The sequence below is a fragment of the Rutilus rutilus genome (assembly GCF_951802725.1).
Source record: "Rutilus rutilus genome assembly, chromosome: 1".
Taxonomy (NCBI): Eukaryota; Metazoa; Chordata; class Actinopteri; order Cypriniformes; family Leuciscidae; genus Rutilus; species Rutilus rutilus.
In genome coordinates, this window is record NC_140209.1 from 23,767,231 (window position 1) to 23,790,608 (window position 23,378).

General features: G+C 37.9%; 1 pseudogene and 1 gene segment (V, D, J or C); both read right to left on the reverse strand.

Annotated features, from left to right (window-relative positions):
• Positions 1 to 6,363: 6,363 nt before the first annotated feature.
• On the reverse strand, positions 6,364 to 13,179 carry LOC311276957 (sodium- and chloride-dependent GABA transporter 2-like; annotated as a pseudogene). The gene is made up of 14 exons: positions 13,011 to 13,179; positions 12,771 to 12,905; positions 12,553 to 12,692; positions 9,765 to 9,852; positions 9,429 to 9,561; positions 9,136 to 9,269; positions 8,841 to 8,945; positions 8,519 to 8,643; positions 8,319 to 8,425; positions 7,858 to 8,008; positions 7,489 to 7,590; positions 7,273 to 7,373; positions 6,902 to 7,072; positions 6,364 to 6,742 (listed from the first exon to the last, which is right to left on the reverse strand). The product of its transcript is annotated as a sodium- and chloride-dependent GABA transporter 2-like (transcript).
• A 1,158-nt stretch (positions 13,180 to 14,337) lies between these two features.
• On the reverse strand, positions 14,338 to 16,640 carry LOC311277046 (Ig gamma-1 chain C region-like). The segment is given in 4 exons: positions 16,301 to 16,640; positions 15,754 to 15,951; positions 15,334 to 15,651; positions 14,338 to 15,112 (listed from the first exon to the last, which is right to left on the reverse strand).
• Between the last annotated feature and the right edge of the window lie 6,738 nt (positions 16,641 to 23,378).

Below are 23,378 nucleotides of genomic sequence, written 5' to 3' on the forward strand. Positions count from 1 at the left end.
GGTTGACCCAATACGCATGTTGCTTAATTGGTGGATGATTGTTCACTTCAGTATCATGCTAAATGACATTTGTCTGAGTAGGCACATCTGAAAACAGTCCTAAAAAAGACCGGATCAAATTGACGAGATTGTCAGCTCGTTGATTCTCAGTTAAATACGTACAGAGAACAACAGCAATGAGAATCAACACAACAAGTGCGTAACATGGTTTTCCAGGTTTGACGCAATCGTTCCAGTGCTCTCTGAGTCTCAGGGTGGTAAGCGCTGGAATCGATATGTTTAACATGCAACTGAGACAGAATTTGATAAACAACTGGGTCATAAAATTCGTTCCCTGGTCCGTCTGAACGATTCTCAGAAATGTCTAAAAAAGAACGAAGTTAGAGTTTTCACAATTGCTTTAGCTCTCAAAGAATGAAGTGGTATCGCCTCAGGGTAATGAGTTGCTGTGCACATAAGCGTAAGCAAGTAAGTATGACCTGCTTTTGTTTTCGGTAGAGGCCCGACACTATCTAATATTATGCACTCAAATGGTTCCTAGATAGCAGGAATCAGCTTAAAATGTGCTAGAGAGATAACCTAGCTAGGCTTACCAACCATTTGACCAGCATGGCATGATCTGCAATCTTTTGTAACATCTGACCTAATCCTTGGCCAAAAGAAATGACGCAAAACTCAATAAAGCATTTTAGCCACACCTAAATGGCCAGCCACATTATCATGCGCCACACTTAACACCTGTTCTCGAAAAAATTTGGGAACACCTATTTGATATAATATGTCCCAACATGAATCATCTGACACTGAAGGTGTCCATTTCTGCATTAATACTACATCCTCAAACCCTTGGCTTATTCACAATTTCTTTTGCATTTACAGCAAAATTTTGACAAAATTCGAGTGACTGATCTTGTTTTTTGCTCCGCAGCCAATAACGTACGATCTACAGAAAGTGACAGATCAGCGGAACCAAGTTCAGCACCACTGCTAGTGGACAGCGGCTTAGACACGGATATCTCAGATAGGTGATATTTAGCGGACACATCAGACTTCAATGTACCAGAATCAGTCATGATTTCATCAACGAGAAAACTGATCAATTACGGTCAGAAATGTTTGTGATTGAGCTCAAATGATCACACAGGCAGGAAACTGACAAATCTACTGCATTTTGCTTACACACAATTGAAGTTTCATCAAGCGGATTCTCAATGACTTCAGGGAGGGGAAAAACTTGTTCCACCTGACAAGTCATTTCTAATGATACGAATTACGCCATTCATAGATAATTGAGAGCGAACGGACACTTTTAAGAAACCAGTTATCCACTCAGATTGAATATATATTTTATGCAAGGGAACCTTTTCCACTCGCATTACAATTCCCTGCACTAACACATCAGAACGACAACATTTTTTTCTCTAAAAATGGCAACAGGCTTTCTAAAATAAAAGACTGTGCTGTTCCGGTGTCACGCAACATAGTAGCAGGCACTTGGTCATTTTCCAAATCACTTAAATAAACCATTCCCTGGCCAACGAAAGGTTCAAAAATGGCATCAATTTCTGGCTTTAACGATTTAGTAACAGTTTGTACAGAACCGACCCCTTTTTGCTGTTTAGTCTTATTTTTCTTTTTCAAAACAGGACACGCAGCAATCATGACCAGCTCCATAACAATAAATCCACTCACGATCATCAGGTTGCAATGATGATTTCAAGAGTTTAGACGATTTTGAAGTTCTCTCAGAACTCACAAAATGTGTTTCTCGAAGAGCAGATGCCACTAATAAATTGTGTGTTAATACAAATTCGTCAGCACACAGCGGCCTCAGCAAGAGTCAAAACTTTTTGCTCATTCAATTTTATCAAGCAACGAATTCTTAAACACTTCAATCAAAACGAGCTCACAAAGCTGTTAAAAATTTGTAGTTTTGCTGGCCTGACACCATTTATCAAAGAGTGTGCTTTTCTCACGCACATACTCAACGAACGTTTGATTGGCAGTTTTCACACGTAAACAGAACTTTTGTCGATAAGCCTCAGGGACAAGCTCATAGGCTCTTAACACTGTGGCTTCTATTTTTTCATAACCGAGACTGTCGTTAAGGGACAAAATGGAACAAACTTCCTGAGCCTTTCCAGTTAAACGACATTGCAACAAAAAAGGCCATACTTCTTTTGGCCAACTCAAAGCACCAGCAACGTGTTCAAATGCACCAAAATATGAATCAACCTCGGCCTCACGAAACGGTGGTACAAGATTGATTTGTCTGTTAATGTCAAAATCTGGAGAAGTTGCAGAAGGGATAGGCAACGATGAATCAGAAACATGGTGTAAACTTCGACTAGTTCAAACAACAGCAGGTATTACTGGTTTAGACTCACTGAGTTGACGACCAGTTTGTGTCTCCAATTCACATAGTCTAAACCACAAAAGTTGGGTAGTGTGTTCTTGGCATTTAATTTCCAAATCAAGTTGTTTTTAATTGAATAGAGAGTTTTAAATGATAAAAGTGAATGAGGCACCAGATCCTGTTCTTTCATCCGGATCGCTTTTCTCAGTCTCCCTATCCTCACTTTCATGATTTTGAACCGCTGTTAACAAACCCTGTTGAATCAACGCAGCTTGTATTACGTCCCATACTTCTTTCTTACGAGCTGAATAATCAACAAGTACAATATCCGAAATCCAAAACCCAAAACTCAAGAAAAAACTGCCAATAAAATGCCTGCACCCACAAAATGAGAAAAAAACGAACTTGTTACCATAACCTGTCCCAATTCATTACGGCAGGACGAGCCCCCATTTGTTACGACCTGTTCAATAAAGACGGGCCTTTTTTAGCCGACAGATCACCAAAGACACAAAACAAGTTCCACAAAAAATATAATTTATTAAGGTGGAATTTGTAATTAAATTAAGGAGCCATGACTTCAGGTTGAAACAAGACCAAAATAATAAACAAAATAGACTTATAAATAAAACATGTATGAATGACCTAATCAGGGATCTGATTTTGTGACAGTAAAACATTCTCTCTCTTTCGGGTGGATGGATGGCAACTTTTGCTAACTAGTTACAGAAGGCAGAGACACTGAAGGAGTTGACACTGACATAGATTTTTGGTCTTTTGATATGAGCTTGTGCAGATTCCAATTCCAGTTTACTCAGACGAACAGCTGTGTCAGCTGTGGCATTTCCATCCTACAGTATGTACTTCTAAACAAAGTTCCATATCAGCCTTATGAACCTAGGCCCTCTCTTGAGCCTCCATCTGGAGACGTTCCATACGGACCTTTAACCAGTCATCTCCTTTGGACTGAGACAACCCAGAGGAGGCTGGAGAAAATGGGTCAAAACCTGGTAAGGTAGCTGGAGTCTTAGCCTCAACAGAGAGTCTTGTTCACCTTCAGGGACATACTTGCCCCCACAACATCAGATTCAAAACTATCTGCATCATAGTGTATTATATACAGAAAAACCAAAGTGGTCCGCAATAGCCTTTAAATCATCCTTACGACATTTATCAAGTTGCTCAACACTAGGTTTACTTACAAACTGGTTCATATCAAGCAACGCCATAATACTACTCAAATAGATTTTAAATAGATCCCGGATGAGCCCCCACTTTATGTTATATCCCCATTAGTGTAGGGGTATCAAAAGGACATCAACATAAACCAGAACAGAACTAACTAGAACAGCTTTGTACAAAGAAAACAGAAAAAGACTTGAGCAGACCACCAATAAAGCTTAAAGCGTAAAAAGCAAAAGCTTTACTGAATATTAAACGTATTTACAAATATACATAAACAAACATCCAACAAAAGAAAAACAAAAAAGGTGAAAAGGGAACGAGAGTGTTTCCAACAAAAAGTAACAAGGAAAACTAAAAAGCCAACTAAAGGCAGAAAAGGCTTAAACAAAACACAAAATGAATCTGCCTACTCTAACTAAAACAAACATTTACTATTGGTGGCAAACCAAACTGAAAAGCTTTAAAACAAACCCACAAGTAGTACAAATTTGTTCTATTTTTCTGTGTAACTGCCATCGTGAGTTTTATGGGATGAATCCAAAATCACACCCTAAACCCTCAATCCATATTCCTTACTTTAGTCCACTAATAGAGTTCACTTGAAGGAGTGAATGAAAACGAGTGAGTGAATTCGGACAGCCGTTGAGCGTACATCGGCTGCACACTCGTATTGCGGTGCAATGTGGGATAGAGTGACTGCACTCGATAATGTCCACTATGGTTTCGGACACCACTACAAATGGCTGTCCCTAAAACAATGCCCTATTTGAGGGTATAGGGGGTCATTTCGGATTCAGTACGATTGGCTGGTCAAACAAGACAGGCAGCGATTGGCTGGAACAAATGCCAATGGATGAACCAATGAGGGTGCAGCCTCCTGCAACAGAAAACAACAACAACATACACCTAGGCGTAACGAATATATTAAACATGAGCATATATCAATACAACAGACCTGGTGACATTAGAGAGTCTGTAATACTAATTTGGACAATAAAGGAAGCATGTTTCAAAATACAGAACAACACATATACAAACTTTATTGTATAATAGGCTACATTTACATTTATTCTTTTAGATGCTTTTATTCAAAGTAACTGACATCTGTTCAATAAAGTGCTTGGAGAGAGAGAAACATGTTTTGAGTCCTTTAATCCATATGCAACAGCCAGCAGTTATGACAGTTATGTTATGAAGATGTAACTGGACCATATTTGTCACAGCGACTTAACAGATAACGTGACCAATGGCGTTACTTTGTTGTTCCCATATTTGTCATGGCAACGTTATATTTGTATTTTGTTGGAAAGTAGTGACGTCTCAATGACCAAACTGCCACAACATCACCAGTGTGTTAAATTGGGGATGATCTGTAGCCTGGTAATTTAGGGTGATTTCACACTGGCAGTTCAGTTCGAAACGGGGCACAGTTTGCATTAAAAAATGTTAATGAGCCTTTTTTTTTTCTTTTTTTTTTGGACCATGGTTTGATAGAATCAAGTTGAGTGTGAAATCAGACCAATACTGCGGGTGCCACCGGGAACAATTGCACTCGGACTAGGACTGCCACAAAGCCCCCTTAATTTTGTTTATCACAATTCAAGAATATAAATGGCTGCTTACCCATCTCCAGTAACAAATCTTCACCCAACTCTACCTACATTTAATATCTACTTCTCACTCATTTTAGTCTGGAGCAGTGAGATATGAGTCTCAAGCTCCAGTCATTTCTTTATGGACAGCAAGCCAATTCCATTCACCTAGAAATCCATATAGGACAGGGTTTTTTCTGGCTCAAAATGAGGCGGAGGTGGTACCATCCAAACATGCACATGGACCGTGCCTTCAACTGGCTGAAACAAATACTTTTTTATGATATTCTAGTAATTAGATGATTGAGATAAAAATGACAATTATCAAGTTAAAACATATTTTATAAGATAGAAAAAAAGCTAACATTAAAATAAATAAATTAACATAATGATGTAGTGGAGATATGTTATTGTTTAATGTTCTGTTGGGAATTAAAGGGTTTCTGAGTTTTGTGGGTCCCCATTGTGCTGAAGAGTAGAGTCTGTGCTTCAGTCCAGGAGAAGACCAAGATGCACTGATGATATGTGGTATGTTGCTTTATTTAACAGGCAGTGACTGTGTAGTTGCGGATGCAGTGAAAATATCTTAGTTAATTCTAATGCTGTTGTTAGCTAGAAGTTATCTGCAAGAGATTTAAGTTAATTTGATGTTTCTAGTTTTCATGATTTTGTTTAATTCAGTTAATTTAGATTTAAGAAATAATATTCTTTAGTGGACTCAAATTAAATAAGTTCACAGTAATAATATGATCACATTATAAATATTAGTTTATAAACTTAAATGGCAGTTGGCCAATTTAAGGCAGTTCAGTTTCTGAAAATGAAAAAAAATTAGTGCATGGCATTTTTACTGTAACATACTGTAAAGTAGATTACAGTAAAGAACTGTAAAATAAACAATAAATTAACAGCACTTTTTTTTTTTTTTTTACATTGGAAACAAGCTCCAAATTATATTACCATCTACTGGCTTTTAAAGGTTCTGATTAATTAGACATTTTTAATTTATTTAGAGACTAAATTGAAAATAATCAGGTCACTGATTCGGGAGTGGATGGTCTGACATGATGTGAGATGTTTGCAACGATGGCAGCTTTGCTGTGGTGTAATAATGATGCTGCCCTTAAAGACAGAAAGTGATCAAACAGAAAACTTGGCCTGATGCCAAGCTCTAGAATCAGGTGAACCATATGCTTGCCATGGGGATAATAAAGGATTCCCACAGAGAATGATCTACATTTACATTTATTCATTTGCAGTTTTATCCTAAAGCAATTTACAAATGAGGAATATCACAAGCAATTTGTCATAAGAGGAAAGTCGTCTGTCTCTGACTGGGGTATTGAGCAGATACTCCCTGTCGCTAGACATGAACAAATGGGGTCCTGTTTAAACAGTTTTTATGGAGCTTCACGACTATAGTTATGAAAAGATTGACTACAAAATATATTTTTAATGTTTTTTTCTTTCAGTGTTCATTTTCACGTTCCTCTATATTCATCCTGACTAAGTCTTCCATCTCTGTGGGGAAAGCAGTTTCCTTCATTTCAGCTCGTCGCTTACTGCTGAGAGGAAGGTTTGTATCTGGATTACACAGGTGAAGCCAACGCTGTCAAGACACACAAACACAGGGAAACAACACTTTGGTAGTAAGTGTTTAGTTTATAGATCGAATTGGTTAGTTGTGTAGATTTGCTTTGGTTAAATAGTAAAGTTAAACATTTTCATCCCTGTTTTGATGACATCTCAGTCGCACTTTCATCCTCACCTGTTTCAGGCTTCCTTTCCCAGCAAACATTCTTCCCATCGCCCAACCAGGCACCAGTAAAATGGAGGACAGGGCTAGGAGCCAACCAAGTACATATGCCCAGTCCGGGTACACATACCAATGGTTAAACGTCAGCGGCCGGTACTCCACCACAGAACAAACAAAAGATGCCTAAGAATAAACAGAAGAGAAGGAGAAGTTGAGGGAAAATGACTGGAAAGAAAAAAAGACCGTAAGAACTGATCTTCATTTAAGTGGTTATGGTAATGAAAGGCTTCAGGTCTGAATTTAAAAAAAAATACCAATTGACTGTTCTGACCAATAAATCATCAGTGAAGCCCAAACAAATGAAGACGTGCTGAGACACTCACCAGGGACGCGAGAGGAGTCAGGTATTTCCAGCACAGTATGAATATGTAGTTGGGTCGTGAGTTTGTCATGTCTTCAATGATGTCAAACATTCTCTCAGCTCCTGTGGTTAGACAAAAAAAGATTATAAATCACTAGCTTTCCAATACTGCCATTGCATTCTGTTGGCTTTTTATGTTAAGGTCAATTTTTGTAGCTTGTGTGTGTGTGTGACTCACCAAAGATCCAACCCATGGCCAGAGACTCAAACACAGACAGAAACAGAAGATTGGCTCCATTGCAGGCATAGTAGTCAAACAACTGGAATACATACATCCCCCCTGTAGATGCAAGACCCAATGCCCACAACGCAGTTAAATAGGACTGAGGAGAGGGGAAACACAGGTGTGCCCTACACAAAACACCTGTTGTATAGCATATGATCTGCCATGATTTAAAATAAAGAACTAAATTTGTCATCTGCAAATCTATATTCATATTAGAACCATAAAATCATTCACTTGGAAAGTTGAGTCACAACTGTAATCTTTAACAGGCCTGACCTGTATATGTTTAGTTTATATGTTTACTCTCTCACACACAAACACACTTTTCTCTGACCTCTGTGACCATGAAGAGCTGCCCGATGAAGCAAGCGAGACAGAAGAGCAGGAGGAAGATTTCTCTGCGTCCCACTCTGCGCAGCACCGTCGGGAACAGATCGATCACTGATGTAACGACAGCTTCTACTGCAACAAACTTCAAAGGGAAGCACAACAGAAGCACAACAAAAGCACATGTACTGTGAACACACTGTGTGTTTTGTAATGTCCAAAAGAAAGAACATTACAAAGAATAGTATATATATATTATATCATTTTCATTCGTGGGAACTATCCCTGTAATGTAAAACTAACCCTGCGATTTGTTTGCATAAACATTGTGCAAAATTTGCCTAAATTTAGACTTGACATATATTATTTAGATGTATTTTAAATAGATTTGTTCATTTCCAGTTTCTTCAGTTCAAAGTATTATGACGTAAGAGTATATGTGAGTTTAAGCTCACATGTGTATCAAGCCCCAGCAAAATAATCATGATGAAGAAACAAACAGCCCACAGCTGAGGGAAAGGCATCATAGCTACTGCCTATGGATAAGCGATGAATGCTAGTCCTGAAAGAGAGACAGATCTGACGTTGAGCATTGCTTTAATATATTCTCTGATTTTAATCTTTCACCTTTTTTTCCAACTGAATTGTTCAGTACCTGATTCTGCCACCTCCTCAATGGGGACGCCCTGTTCGTGGGCCATGAAGCCCAGGACTGAGAACACAGCAAAACCAGCCACCAAACTGGTGCCACTGTTCAGAAGGCAAAGCCAAAAGCAGTCCCTGATAAACGTAGATAATATAAAACTCATTTATTGTCTGGCATCTGCTGGCTGAGCATCACAAGCAACAAGAACATCCCTCATAGTACACAACACAACAAATACCCCATTCTTTATTCATAGTTCATTCTTAATTGTTGACTTATTTATTCGTCTGTTCTTTGGTACTGTCATTTTATTAAAAGCACCAATACTCACATGTAGCTGTTGTTGTTATATTTATTGTAACTGCCTAATACAGTGAGAGTGCCAACAGACAAACTGTAGGAGAAAACAATCTGAGCTCCGGCCTCCATCCAAACAAACACACACACACACACACACACACACACACACACACACACACACACACACACACAGAGCACTCCATTTTCAAAATAATAATCCTAGTTTCATTTTTTTAAAACTTTATTATGTGTTACGAGTTACGGCAAACAAACATACTTTTTATTTTAAAAAAAAGAAGTTTGTGTTAATGTGAAAAAGGGTAAACTGTGAGTCAGCAAGAAGGGCCGGTTGAGGGTACAGGTAAAACACGACCCCCTGCAGAGCTCCGGGAAGAGTCAAACCACGAATCAGCAAGACCAGCAACATCACGTAAGGAAACGTGGCTGTGAAATACACCACCTACAGGCACAATACAAAGAAAAACTCATATTAATTTGATGCCAAAAAACAAACATTTTTTTTACTAATGAAAGTCTTTTGTTTTCCTTCAGGCACACAACTGAAACTTAATTTGTTGACCTTCAGCCAATAATAGACACAAACAATTTGCATACTTCTCTTGCCTGTAGATTTGACTCCTTTCCAGATGCAGAAATAAGATATGATCCACATTGCAATGAGACACAGAAGAATCTCCCAGTTTATCTTACCGACCTCCTCAATACCCCCAGAGAGAGCCAGCACTCTGCGTCTGCATGATGTGACACGGCACATGGAGACAGAAAGATAAATTGTATGCTTTTTTATTTTAATAAATTACTTTTTTATTTATTTAATTTATTTAGCTTATTGCTATAAAACTTGTTAACTGCAAAATTGCACATTTGTTTTCTGTGCACATAAGAGCACTTGTATGTAGTTATTAGTAAAAACTATCATATAATTAGTGTTTACTCCCAGAACTCAGTCGCTGCAGAGGTTGAATTAATCAGAGTTTTCCATTTGAGGGTCAGATTCTTTGCAGCAAGATTTACACAGTCATCTACGATCGAGAGAGAAAAAAAATGTCTCAGGTTAAGACTGTAACCCTGGTTCCCTTTCAAGGGAAGTCGAGACGTTGTGGGAACGCCTCTGTGTGATTGCGTCGTGAAGCATGTATGAAATCAGTCCAATGGCGTGACGGAACGTCATCGACCACTAAACTATAAAGCATACCTGGAACAAACAGTAATTAGCTTCTGTGTCATCGGCAAGCACCCTATGTGAAATCTATGTCTCTGGTGTTTTGTCTGTCTGTACAAAATTGTTAGGCAAGAGATTTTTGACCCTGTAAAAGAAATTATATACAGTATATATGCATGGTAAGCAAACAGCATTTGAATCGTGTGTCCCTCCCTTAAAGGAACACTCCACCGTTTTTTGAAATAGGGCTTATTCATATTCTTTCATACATTTAGATAGGTGGGTAAATGCATTTTTGTCTCAGTGCATGCATTGTTTTAGTTTGACAGGGTCAGCGCTAGCTTAGCACAATCTGGAATCCTTTGTTGCCAGCTAGCATGTCCTGAGTAAAAGTGATAAAATTACTTCTTGTGGCCTGCGTATTCACAACGAGTACAAATAGCGATGCAGATTAACACTAGGTGATTTCTTAGGCAGATATTGACTTGGGACTATATTATGGGGAAGCACAGGCGAAGCACGGCTACTTAGGCGAAGCACTGCTACTTGGGCGCAGAGATATCACGCAACACATGAAATCCCACGACTTCTGTGAAATCCGCGGTAGCTGTGACACAACATAGCTGTGACAACGTGTCAGATCAACTCATCTTGATCTGACACATTGAGCCTGGTTATCGATGGCAGAAACTTGTCCCACTCGCCACAGCACAGACACTCTATTTCAGTCGGCATATTCCCCCACATTCACACCACCAGTTCGTGTTGGCTCTCATCCTCACGTCCTCGGGCTGTTGGGCGATCGCAACCTCCTCCTGTCGTTCTATTTCCACTCATTTTCTGTAAACTCTTGTATATAGGTATGGTTCTGGCTCACACAAAATCAGCCATGTTCATCGCCATTCATGTACTGTTGGGAAAATAGCCAGACAGCTACTATTCACATCGGTATGTTGACGGAAGTCGTGGGATTTCATGTGTTGCGTGATATCTCTGCGCCCAAGTAGCAGTGCTTCGCCTGTGCTTCCCCATAATATAGTCCCAAGTCAATATCTGCCTAAGAAATCACCTAGTGTTAATCTGCATCGCTATTTGTACTCGTTGTGAATACGCAGGCCACAAGAAGTAATTACGTGGGGGGTTTTTGTGTTTTTTTTAATCACTTTTACTCAGGCCATGCTAGCTGGCAACAAAGGATTCCATTGATTGTGCTAAGCTAAGCTAGCGCCGACCCTGTCAAACTAAAACAATGCATGCACTGAGACAAAAATGCATTTACCCACCTATCTAAATGTATGAAAGAATGTGAATAAGCCCTATTTCAAAAAACGGTGGAGTGTTCCTTTAAGGGGCTTAAAGCTTAAATTGGCGCACTTTCTGAGGCAGAGTGTATTATGGATGCATTAAAGAATTCGGCTCAAATCTCTGCAATATATACCTATAACGCAAAGGGAACTGAGCTGAAGGTGTAAGAGGAAACCTTTCTCTTGTTCCTTTTACAACTAATATGTGTTTGCAAGCAATTATTCTTTATTTTCAAATATGAATACTAAAAAAAAATGTAATTCAGACCGTGTACTCTTGTCTGATTGTTTATTGTAACTACATTTCATTTTGAGAAATTAAATTAAATAATTGAATATTTGGCTTTTATATGCCTGTGAAAACTATGCACCTTTCTAAAATCCATGTTTATGGAAAGGCATGCACTGAGTGCTTTATGCCCTTTCTAAAATCCATACTTTTGGTATGAGGAGGGTCTCAGAGCAATCAGTTCGGCTGTTCAGGGCACCGAATTGGTCGCTTGAGTAATACCAGAGACCAGTCTCGAGTGCTACTTGGAAGCTACTGCCAAATATATCTCATTGGGTCCTGCTCATGATAGAAAAGGGTTACAGAATTTAGTTCGGTTCTTGTCCACCCAGATTTCTAGAGGTCCTCCCTACGGTCATGGACCCTGAGCAGGCTCTGGTCATGGAGCAAGAAGTTCAGACTCTTCTACGAAAGGAGGCTATAGAACGAGTTCCTCCTCCCAGCAGGGAGTCTAGGTTTTTACAGCTGGTACTTCATTGTCCCAAAGAAGGATGGGGGGTTGACTTCGGCTCGACTCCAGGGGCGCAGGTGCTTTCGTCTCAGTGTGCGCAGAGATTTCACATGGACAGGCACTTGTTACTATGGCGCTGTGGGTATAATGTTCCCACAGCATTTCGACGCAGCTCGAGTTCTGTTGAAAGGGAACGTCTCAGGTTACGACTGTAACCCTGGTTCCCTGAAGAGGGAACGAGACGCTGCATAGCCCTGCCATACTCCCTGCATGCCTGAGAGCGACTTGCCTCAGCCTTTTAGAAGCTAGTTACTGTTTGTTCCAGGTATGCTTTAAAGTTTCCTGGTCAATGACATCACCCGCCTGTGACGTTCCGACACACCATTGGTCTGATTTCATAGGTGCTTCTGGACGTGATTCCCACAGTGTCTCGACGCAGCTCGAGTTCCCTTAAAAGGGAACCTTCCTTAATATAGCATTTTATTCAGATGTAATGATTTATTTATTTATTATCACCTGTGTTCCACATGTTGTCACAGCTGGCCCATGGAAGTTGGGATTTGAAAGAGAAGATGAGGTAGAAAGTGCCCAGGCCAGAATGATGATGTAATACATGCAGCTGTACACCTGAATGAGCTGTCCTGCGTAGCCGATGCCTGACATAAAGTAAAATAATGTTGTTAAAAGCTGTAAGGTCTCTTTAGGAAGCAGTTTTGTTGCTTTATGACTCTCACCCTCAGCCAGAGGACAGAGACGACACCAACATGTAATGCCTCCTTCCTGTGTGTACTGTCCCATTGCTGTGTCTAGCAGGAACAGAGGAAGCCCACAAGTAGCCACAAACACCAGGTAGGGTATCAGAAACGCACCTGATAACAATAAAACATTATTAAAATACCACTGACAGAATGCTAAGACAGTGTGCTAAATACATTCAAAATAATTGAATGAAATACCCTATTGCTACCTCATACCTCCTCCGTACTTGTAGCAGAGGTAAGGAAACCTCCACACGTTCCCCAGTCCGACCACATTTCCTGCCACAGTTAAAATAAACTCTGCTTTACTCCCCCAGTGGCCCCTCTCTTCTATCTGTCCTGCGATTGTCTTCATACCGTCACACTGTTTTCACCAGTTCACTCTGAACCAGCTGCAATTCTACAGTGATGGACAGGGGTGTAACAAGCTTTTCAAAAATGCGGGGGATGGATGTGGTTTGTTTATTAACAATAAAAATGATGAATACAATGACAGAAGTGTACAAAAGGTATAACATACAAGATATAAAAAGCTTCCCATTTAAATGAGTGATACTAGAAAAGTATAAACACACTCAGAACACACAACAGTCAAAACTCTGTTGTGAAAATACACAACAGTAGACTTGCTAAAGAATCAGAATCCGAAATACTTTAATAATCCCTGGGGGAAATTATTTTTGTTACAAACTCCAGATATACAAACAAAATATATTTCTCAGTAATGATTTCATGTAGTTTAAGTGTTTAACATTGATGAGAATGGCATATTTAATCTAAATGTTTATATCAGTAAAACATGGTTTAAATTATTATTTTATTTATTTAAACTGTTATTGTGAACATGCACTGTATTTATGATTAGGACTCATGAAGATTTACAGTTTTACTTCATCTGCCGTTAGATATGCTATATGCGTCTGTTTCACTAAACGGAGGTTGTCAAGGACATTAAACGTCATCAGAAATTAAACTGCACACCAAAATCTACTCACAAGTCGCTTTTACAGCCTCGTTGTGTGTATAATCGTGCTCTTTCAAACTATTTTTACTCAAACTTTCAGGGAAATGTTTTTATATAAAGACTGAAAGAGTTGTTGAAGACTTATCATGCATGAGCTGTTGATACATGATACATACACACTCAAGCACTGCAAGTACTCACATATGTTAATTTGCACACATCACAGCTGAGACAAACATATCAACTGTCTGTTACTCATTTTTAGTACATCACACCATACACTTTATAAAAATGTGCATATTTTATGATACTGTTATCAAGTAACTTTCAACAATCAGTATCTAATACAGATATAATTAAAAATATCACATACCCTTATTATAAAACATCTATGCATTCAAATGAATGTAAATTTCTATATTTATATTGATATTGATGGTCACTTTTGGAAATGAAAATGTGGCTTTACTGTGTGCAGAATCACAAAACTATTATTCTTTCTCTAAATACTGATAAAAAGGGACCAGAAAATGAACCACACGAATGTTTCTGATGTTAAAAACCACACGAGAGCTTGAATAAAACATAAACACAAAGATTTATTGCTTAATAAACAACACAATCAAATCAAAATTGTTATGGATCTAAAATCATAATTTCTAGTGAACAGAAAATGTTGAAGGGCATGAATAGGCTAACAGAATCACATTCACAATGATTTTCTTCTCTTGAAAATTATTGCTTTTTCACACTATAATATTGTGCTGACTATGTTTTCGTGTGACCATATTTATTTGCATGCAATAACAAATTAAACACATAGTTTTGACTGTAATTCGGCTTTGATGTTTATCCCTTGAAGAACATTGATGCAGAAAAATGCACAAAAACATTAAAGATTTATGATCTGACAAGACAACAACAGGACAGAAGATCTGGAGAGCGTACAAGTGAACAACAGATAAACATCATGATATTTTAGTAGAGTTGCTTGTACATTAATAATCAGAACAAACTGGACATTCTGGACATTTTGGCTGTTTACGTTTGCTTGTTGAAACTTGTAATGGAGGTCCTGTATCACCCATGTTGACCTGTTTGACTGCACAGGTGAAAGTGGTTCGGGGATCTTCATACTCTTCTTTCTTCACTGTCAGAATACTGAGAACAGACACTGAGTTATATTTGTGGATGTGCGCGCCAGCTGATCCCTCTATGTAACGCTCCTCTCTATTCACTCTCCACATGATATAGACATCACCAAGTTTAGAGCCGGTGACCTCACACACCAGAGAGACCGTGTCTGAGTTAATGATATCAGGTTTGTAAATGACAACACTGGGTGTCTGTCCATCTGAAATGGAAATAATCATAAAGATTCATAAAAAAAAAACAGAAGTATCAAACTATATTGAATAACGAGTTTGACAAGCCAGCTTTTGACAGTGTGTCTAAGCATTTCAAATGTGCTTGCATTTTTTATTTTATTTTTGCCATACAATAAAACGGTGTTCAACCTTTCATCATCTATGAATGCATATAGAGCCACAACGTTGATTATTTGGATTGACTTACCTCCTTTATCAAAATGAATCTCCTTCTTGATGTCTCTGTTATTATTTGTGTCTTGAATACTGCAGGTGACCATTTCACCATCAAACCATGTCTTTGTATCAACGCTGATGTGGTGGATTCTTATAAACTGTGAAATGTCTTGAGAAAAGTTTATATTTCCTGTTACACTGCTTACAGGTTCATTCTTCACTGTGCACAACACTGAAGCTTCTTGCACTGTCTTTTCTTCATCTCCAGAAACAACAGCTTCCAAGACAACTTTATCATTGACAAATAATTCTCTCACAATTGGTGGCTTCAGCGTCAGTGTAAGTTTAGCTGTTAAAGAGTAAGAAAATGAATATGATTTAATGTGTAAATGTGGATTTATAGAAGTAAGTGTATGAACTAGAGAGAGTAAACCAACATTAGAGGACTTACTGTTGAAGTTCTTCTTCACACTAATCAGTTTTCCCTGGTGTGTGACCTCACAGGTGTAGTGTGTAGATTCACTCCATGTCTCACCGCTGACTTTATGTCTCGGGCTGTGGATATCATTTACTCTCCACTGTACAGTGAGGTTCTTGGGGTAGAAACCCTTAATAACACACATGACAAACTGTGGACTTTGTGAATTCCCTGAAATTAAAACAAATATATATACAATGTTGAAAACATCTTAAGTTTTTCGACAACAACAATTATTGTCTGTCATGACATTTTCTGAATGGTTGTCTAACTGTGCCCATGTGCTACACTAGTTATATTGCTTTTGATTTAATAAGAAAATTGGCAAGTGCAGTCATCAGAAACCAACGGCCATGGTCAGGATTTTCATTAAATAATACATTAAAAAAAGAAAAATATATGATTCTATTCGCTGCCAAAAAATTATCCTTTTGTGGACATGAAAAGAAAGAAGGGCATGCAGCATTCAAGTCAATAAAATCTAAATGAAAAGGACATTCAAATAAAGAACAACACTTGCCTTGACCTCGCTCAATATTGAAGGAAAACAAGCAAAAGATGAAGCCGAGGACTTTTAGAGGACCTGCCATTTTGAGCTCAAGTGTCCTCTGAAACTCTTCCCCGCTTGGGGATCCACAATTTGATCAAACAAGTTAATCATTTACCAAAGTCAAAGTTAAGTCTTTTAACACCAGACCTCTCTGTGCAGAGACAATATTTCATGAAAATAAAAAAATTACCATCTATTGAACTGGTAAAAACTGAGAGGTAGAAAAAAAGTTTGATACAAAGTATTATAATGTGCTCAAACAGCACAAAACTAAAGTTGCTGTTTTCTCCTAGATGGTCCTCCTAATCTCACACTGAATTAAAAATAAATATATAAACATGATTGACATTTATTGGACTTTGGACTTTTGGTAAACACTGAAAATGTTAAACTCAAAGGTCTTTCACTTTATTTGCAAATGGTCATGTCATGTCCTAACTAAGTTTTGCCAGCTTTTAATCAAAGGTTGGTTAGTAGTTAATGATAATCTTGTTTTCCTAAATGTGTATGAAATATTATTTGTTTGATCAATAACTTGAGTAACAGAGTTGTGCTTCATGAATTTAGTTATAAAATAGTGGAGTAAAAGTAGTGAGATTATTTTCTTGTCTTCATGTCATGCTGAGAAAGTGATTTCACGATTTTCACAAATTTGTTATCCTCAAAATAAACGTCACTGGTAAAACATGTACTATAATAAAATACTCGAGACATGTTTTTTTCCTTGACAAATTCATTTTATGAATTTAGGTCCTGCGCTGTGCAATGAGTTTACAACAGTACAAATAGAGAAAAGTACATAATCCAGCAGGTCTACTAACCTCATCTCATCCCTACATTAAAAAGGTTGTTTTCAGCTCCGGCCTGTGACCTTTGACCTCAGCACTTCCTGATTTTGTAGATGAGCGTCAAGCCACAGTCATGATGGAGACACAATATAAACAGAGAGAGTTTAGAGACGATCACCACATGAATTATGACTCAATATATTTACTAGTTTCTAAGCCAGTCATCACTAGTAAGTATTTAAGTCCTTAAAAATTAATATGCAACACCCCGCATGAATATTAAATTATGAAGCTCATCATCACAGCAATAATATATTACATTATGAAGCAAACAGTTACATTGTGAAGAATACATTCTTTTTAAAAATGCAAGACTTCTGATTCAGTGTCACCTATTATGTCAATAACTATAAGACCAACAAAGTGCTGTAAACGGTCAAACAACTTGTGCTGTAATCCAGTGTGTTTAAGATTATGATAATACAATTAAAATAATATTATTTATAAGTTATAACAATCAAAAGTTTGCAATATAGAAAGGAGCACAACCGATCATTCTTATACAGGTAAAATAACTGGAGGAGAATTACACCAGAAGCCAGACACAATCAAGATATGAATGGCCGTGTGAAGTAAGGTGGATAAGGAGAAATAAACTAAATTGTGAGTTTGATGCTCTCTTTTGAACAGATCAAACTCCTCCATCACAATCTATGTATTTCTCCTTTACTGCATCATGATTCATGACTATAATTCACCCGCTGGGATCTACTGTGTCTATAACTGCATTCAAAAGCATCTGTCATGAACCACTGTAATCAAAACACAGGATCTCTATCAGACAATATAAATATGGTAAATATTTCAATAATGGGACACTCATTAGAATCACCTCAAGCTCTGATTAAAGCTGTGAATAAAGTCTTTCCACTTCTGCCTGCAAAACATTCACACTACAGTGCTGTAAAATACAACAAAACATATTATACAATCTATAACAAAAAAGATTTAAAAAAGAGAGCAAATGGCTCAGTAACTTTATAAGTAAATAAACTGCAGTCTGAGGTCTTTCTCCTGTAATATCTGGAGCTGCAGTTCTACAGTCTCACCACCAGAGGACAGTGTGCAGATTTACATGACAAACAACATTATATTTACACTTTCATCATTCACAACTTCAAAATCACAAATAGAAACATGACACTTGGTTTTACTTACATTTAACACATATGTGGGATTTATATAAAAATATAAATGTGTAACGTTTCCTGCTGTTTACTGGTGTAAGCAGGGCCGTGCAGAGACCTCTGGAGGGGCAGGTGCTCAAAGTATAAAAGGGGGGCACATGGAACAAGGCTTTAAATGGGGCTGTGTTTTTCCTGGCTTAAAATGAGGCGGAGGTGGTAAAATCCTAATAATGTATTTTAATAATAAGATAATAAAATGTGTATTTCTTTGTAGATCATCATATAGCCTAATGTGTTTCCCACATCATTTTTGTGGGTGGAGCTTGGTACCTCTAGGGGGGTCCGGGGGCATGCCCCCCCGTAAGAAAATTTTGTACATTTTAAAGATAAATTCATTAATCTGGTGCACTTTGAGTCACCCGAATCTGCCCGAATCCACTGTTAAAAATAAATAATCCACCCGCAAACCGCCCATATTCTTTGATTTAGATATCTGCATCTGATCATCACATTACAATTATTCAAATTCTTAGTGTTAAGCATGATAGTATGGTAACATATCACACTGAAGTAGGCTGATTTAAAATTAACATTTATATAAAATAAAAGTTCTTCTTTTGGCAAAATTACATTTCCTTAATAGCCTAAACAGAGGCTTTTCTCCCTTCAAACTTAAATTGTCAATGTTTCATTACATCACTGTTTGAAATCTCTAATTTTTTGTATCTTTTATAAAGGGCATCTTTCCCCTAATTTTATTAAATGTATGCTCCAACTTTCATTTCAAATTCTTAAATTTGATCAATATATTATAGTTATTATATTATAGTTACCAATCACATTAAATAATTTACATTGAAAAATTATAACTGTATTAAATTAGATTATTTTAAATATTTTTGAATATACAAAAATAAGGAATGTTGAAAAGATGATACTTTATGAAACTAAACCGCCAGTAGGAGGCGGCAGGCGACCGTTTTAATGAGCGAGTCATTGAGTCATTCATTCAAACGATTCGTTCAATCGGCTGATTTATTCAGAATGAGGCAGTTTGTGAATGGGTAATTGAATCTTTGACTCAACCGATTCGTTCAAAATGCTGAATCATTCAGTAATGCAACAAGTGTTGCTGTGAGATGCGCGATGGTTGTGCGGTGATATTTGTTTGGAACTATTTTCGCTGCTGAAACAGAACAAAAACAGTCATTGCGTCTAAAATGTAAGTGACTTAATTTTAACTATTTGTTTATTGACCTGTTATGAAATCAGTCTCGGTTTTAATCTTGATGGCATTCAGGAAAACAGTTACTTCTACCTCCTACACACTGCAATATAAACAACATCTCTGCATGCTCTCTTCACGTCGTCCTTGTAAAATAATAATAATAAGTAAACAAACATCAAAATCACTTCGCTGAAAATGAAACGCCACTTACCAGCAGCCGCAGATTTTAAGATATCTTCTGGTAGTGCGCGTAGCCGCGCGAAATTAAAGAATGTGTGTGCAGCGTGAGGAATCGTTCTGGATGAGTTCGTCAGGTGAAAGGTCATCATGTGGATCATTTCATTTACGGCTAAATTATTATTTATTAATTTTACTAATTGTTAGGTTGGGCAGGCATCCACAAAAGGGCCTTTAATTACAAAAAAAGGAGAGGAAATTTTGCCTTGACAAAAGGGCACTTTGGGCACCAAGGGGCAAAGGGGCAGGTGCTCGAGCACCCAACGCCCCCCCCCTCTGCACGTGCCTGGGTGTAAGTGAAGTAATAATTACCTGAGACTTGATGAACTGTGATGAACACACTGGGCTGATCATCTGAAGCTGATGAAAACAGAAGATTTAACACTTACATGGCATCTTCTCCTCGTGTGTTTCTGCTGGTTTTACTCATGAAGAGCGTGAAATTGTGGATGATTTGATAATATTCAACAAGCAAGACAATCTAGAAGGTGGACATCTGTCAGATATTCACTATACAAACACACAAAAGCATCAGTTAACAGAATGTCTCTAAAATTATCTGATAGAAATGAATCTTCTAGCTGCTCATGTTGGAAACGAGAAAAGAAAAGTCTAAGCATGCTGAAACCTCCAATATAATATTTCAATATAAATACTCTATTCATGTTTGTTATACTGTATGAAAAGTAATTGTAAGGTTTAACAATAAATAATGAGTTCAGTTTAATTATAAATGTAACTAATAATTGTATGAGCTGCAGTAACATCAGTTTACTTTACTTTCATCTTCTGTCACAGAACTGAAGTAGATCTGTGTGTAAAACACTGTTCAGTTGAGAAGCACAAATACTTGCTGTGTTTAATTTATATTATGTTTTCTTGCTACAAATGCATGTACAATTTTATTAAGAAATGTTGGGGGAACATATGATAAAAGTTATATCTGATGTTATTTAATGCTGGTTTCTTTTATTTATTTATTTGTTTGTTTGTTTATTTGTTTGTTTGTTTGTTTGTATGTACAACGGAGCAGATCATTCATCTCATTCCATCATTCAGTTTAATGTGGTTCATTAGAGCTGCTTATTTACATGATTGTGTGTGATGGGAAAATAAACATCCAGGCTTTTCTGTAGCTCAACAGGACAGTCAACTGATAGAGTAGATTTTAGAAAGCACACACCAATACTGTAACAGTCACTGCCTGTCACAGGGTTTAGTCATGGCAATTCTGGTTGCTATGTTCATCCTAGCCACTAGGGGGACACAATTAGTGCACTCTGTATTGGATAAAACAGGAAGTAGTAGAGGAAGTGCTTGGTTCTGTTAGAAGTGGCCTCGTGGTTGGCTACTTCCCAATCATGTTTGAAAAACATTTTTGTTTCCCGCTCATGTGTAAGTTTGATGTTTATTGATAGTATGCATTGCTTTAGTGAACTTAAAGGGTTACTTCAGGATTTAGCATTAAGCTTTGTATTAGTAGAAAACCTGTAGTATTTTAGAATTACCATGCTTTCCACCCTCATATCCCCCTGAGACAAGAGATTTATGTATTTTTTGTCCGGAAAAAATCCTCCGATGACGCAAAAATCGTCATTTTGCGTCATCGGAGGATTTTCTGGACAGAGGCTAAAGACTACAGCCAGTAGATGGCGTTATTCCGCATGTTTTCAGCCCGCCCATACAGGGTGGGATCTCACTCACAGAATGTACACATAGTGTCAGCCGTCTTTCTTTGGAAGCTAAGCTAGCAGGCTCTTGTTCTGTGGAGAAAGCTGAATAGTAGGAGAAAGCTGAGTAAGTAACCATCCTCCTTTTCCCGGACTTGTCCGGCGGGCGAGATCGTTCAAAATGTACGGGATTCAGCTTTTGCTTTCTGCGGTCGCCATTCATTGTTTACATGCACACCTTTTGTTTCAATCTAACTGAATTCATTCCGATTGGTGAATTTGAATGTAGTGTTTACATGAACGCTAAACAAGTGATCGGTTGATGTGCGTTTTACCATTGCTAAGAAAAATTCCCGCTCCTCCGTGAGAGATGGGAGACCCGGTGCGTCTCAGTAATCACGCCACCGGCCTCGCGCCGTTCTCCCGCGGCCGTCAGCCTCGTCCTGCTCGCCACAGTAAACATGATGAATGAATGGCGACTGTAGAACGCAAAAGCCGAATCCCAGACATTTTGGGCTATCTCTAAATCCCTCGCAAACTCATCACGTAGGCTAGCTTTGTTGTTTTAAACTGCGCACTCTTACCGGTAGGCGTGGCCTCCTAAGACAGCGAAGCAAGTGCATTCTGGGAGTTGTTGTCTTTCATCCACATAAGCCAAAAATACATTTTCTGGCTTTTCTCAGTCTAGAAAGCTCCAAATTCAAAAAATTTCTTCACATTTCTTCTACTTAAATGACCTATTTTAAATACACATTCATCTTCCCAGAGGTGAAGTATCCCTTTAAATGGAGTTTGCTTAGTTTAATTTGTGTATCTGGTGTTTTTCTCCTGTAGAGGATTGTTTTATGTAGTGGTGGGCAGATCGAAGCTTCGTGAAACACTGAAACAGTTGAAGCAGTCGAGGCTTCGAAACAACCCAACACCCGTCTCCACGGTGACCTCTAGTGGTCAGAACCATAGACATAATAAATACATAGACGCCCTATTGGCCGCTGGATCGTACGTCAACGGCGCCGCCATACTGCGGAGGGCAACTTTCCCATACCTCTCATAACGAGAATTGAGAAAAATGCCTATTTCGTGTGCTGCTTGGGGCTTTACAAATCGCCACACAATTGAAAACAGGTCTCAGGGAATTACCTTTCACAAGCAAAACTGAAAATTTGTTACTGGTTGTATTTCATTTACTATTTTTATTTTCAGAGGAGAAAGGCCGCGAAATTTAAAAATACTACTGTCATTGTGTCACGAAATGTAGTTTTAAGAGTTTTCCAGTCGACAATGTAGTTGTTTAAAGCTCAAATCTGTGGTTTAATATAAAGATAGCGCCTTTTAAAAAATGTTATCTGGCGGTTTCGAAGTTGTGAGATCCAGCGATCACCGGGCGCTCAGCGCCCCGCCGAGAACAGCCTTACCTCGGCTAGTGCTTCTGACATTCGCCGCTGGATCTGATGTCTTTAGTCTAGTGAGAATAATTCGTCTTGTGTATATCTAACGGGCGATCTTTGGTTTCATTAATCTATCATTTGTTCCTTGGCAGATTGTTTTGGCTGAGGGCAAAGTGAAGTTTCATAACTTTATATATTTAGGCTATTTAACTTTAACGTTGTAGCCTGCTGTATTTTTTACTGAATCGTTTACTTTATTTCTTGACTTGTATAGCTTCTTATACCTTTTAAAAACTGAAATTTAACAAAAAGTGTTTATTTTATATAGCCTATGTAAGAATATTTTAAAATATATAAATTTACATTATTTATTATTGTTATTATAATAATATACCACTTGCGATTATCAATCTATTATAGTTATGCTGTTAAATTATTGTACTATTCATAGTAACTATTTAACTTATTTTTTATTGTCTATATTCTGTAATTGATATTTCATATTCTATTGATATTATTATAGTATTATCCATAAACTATATGCTATTAT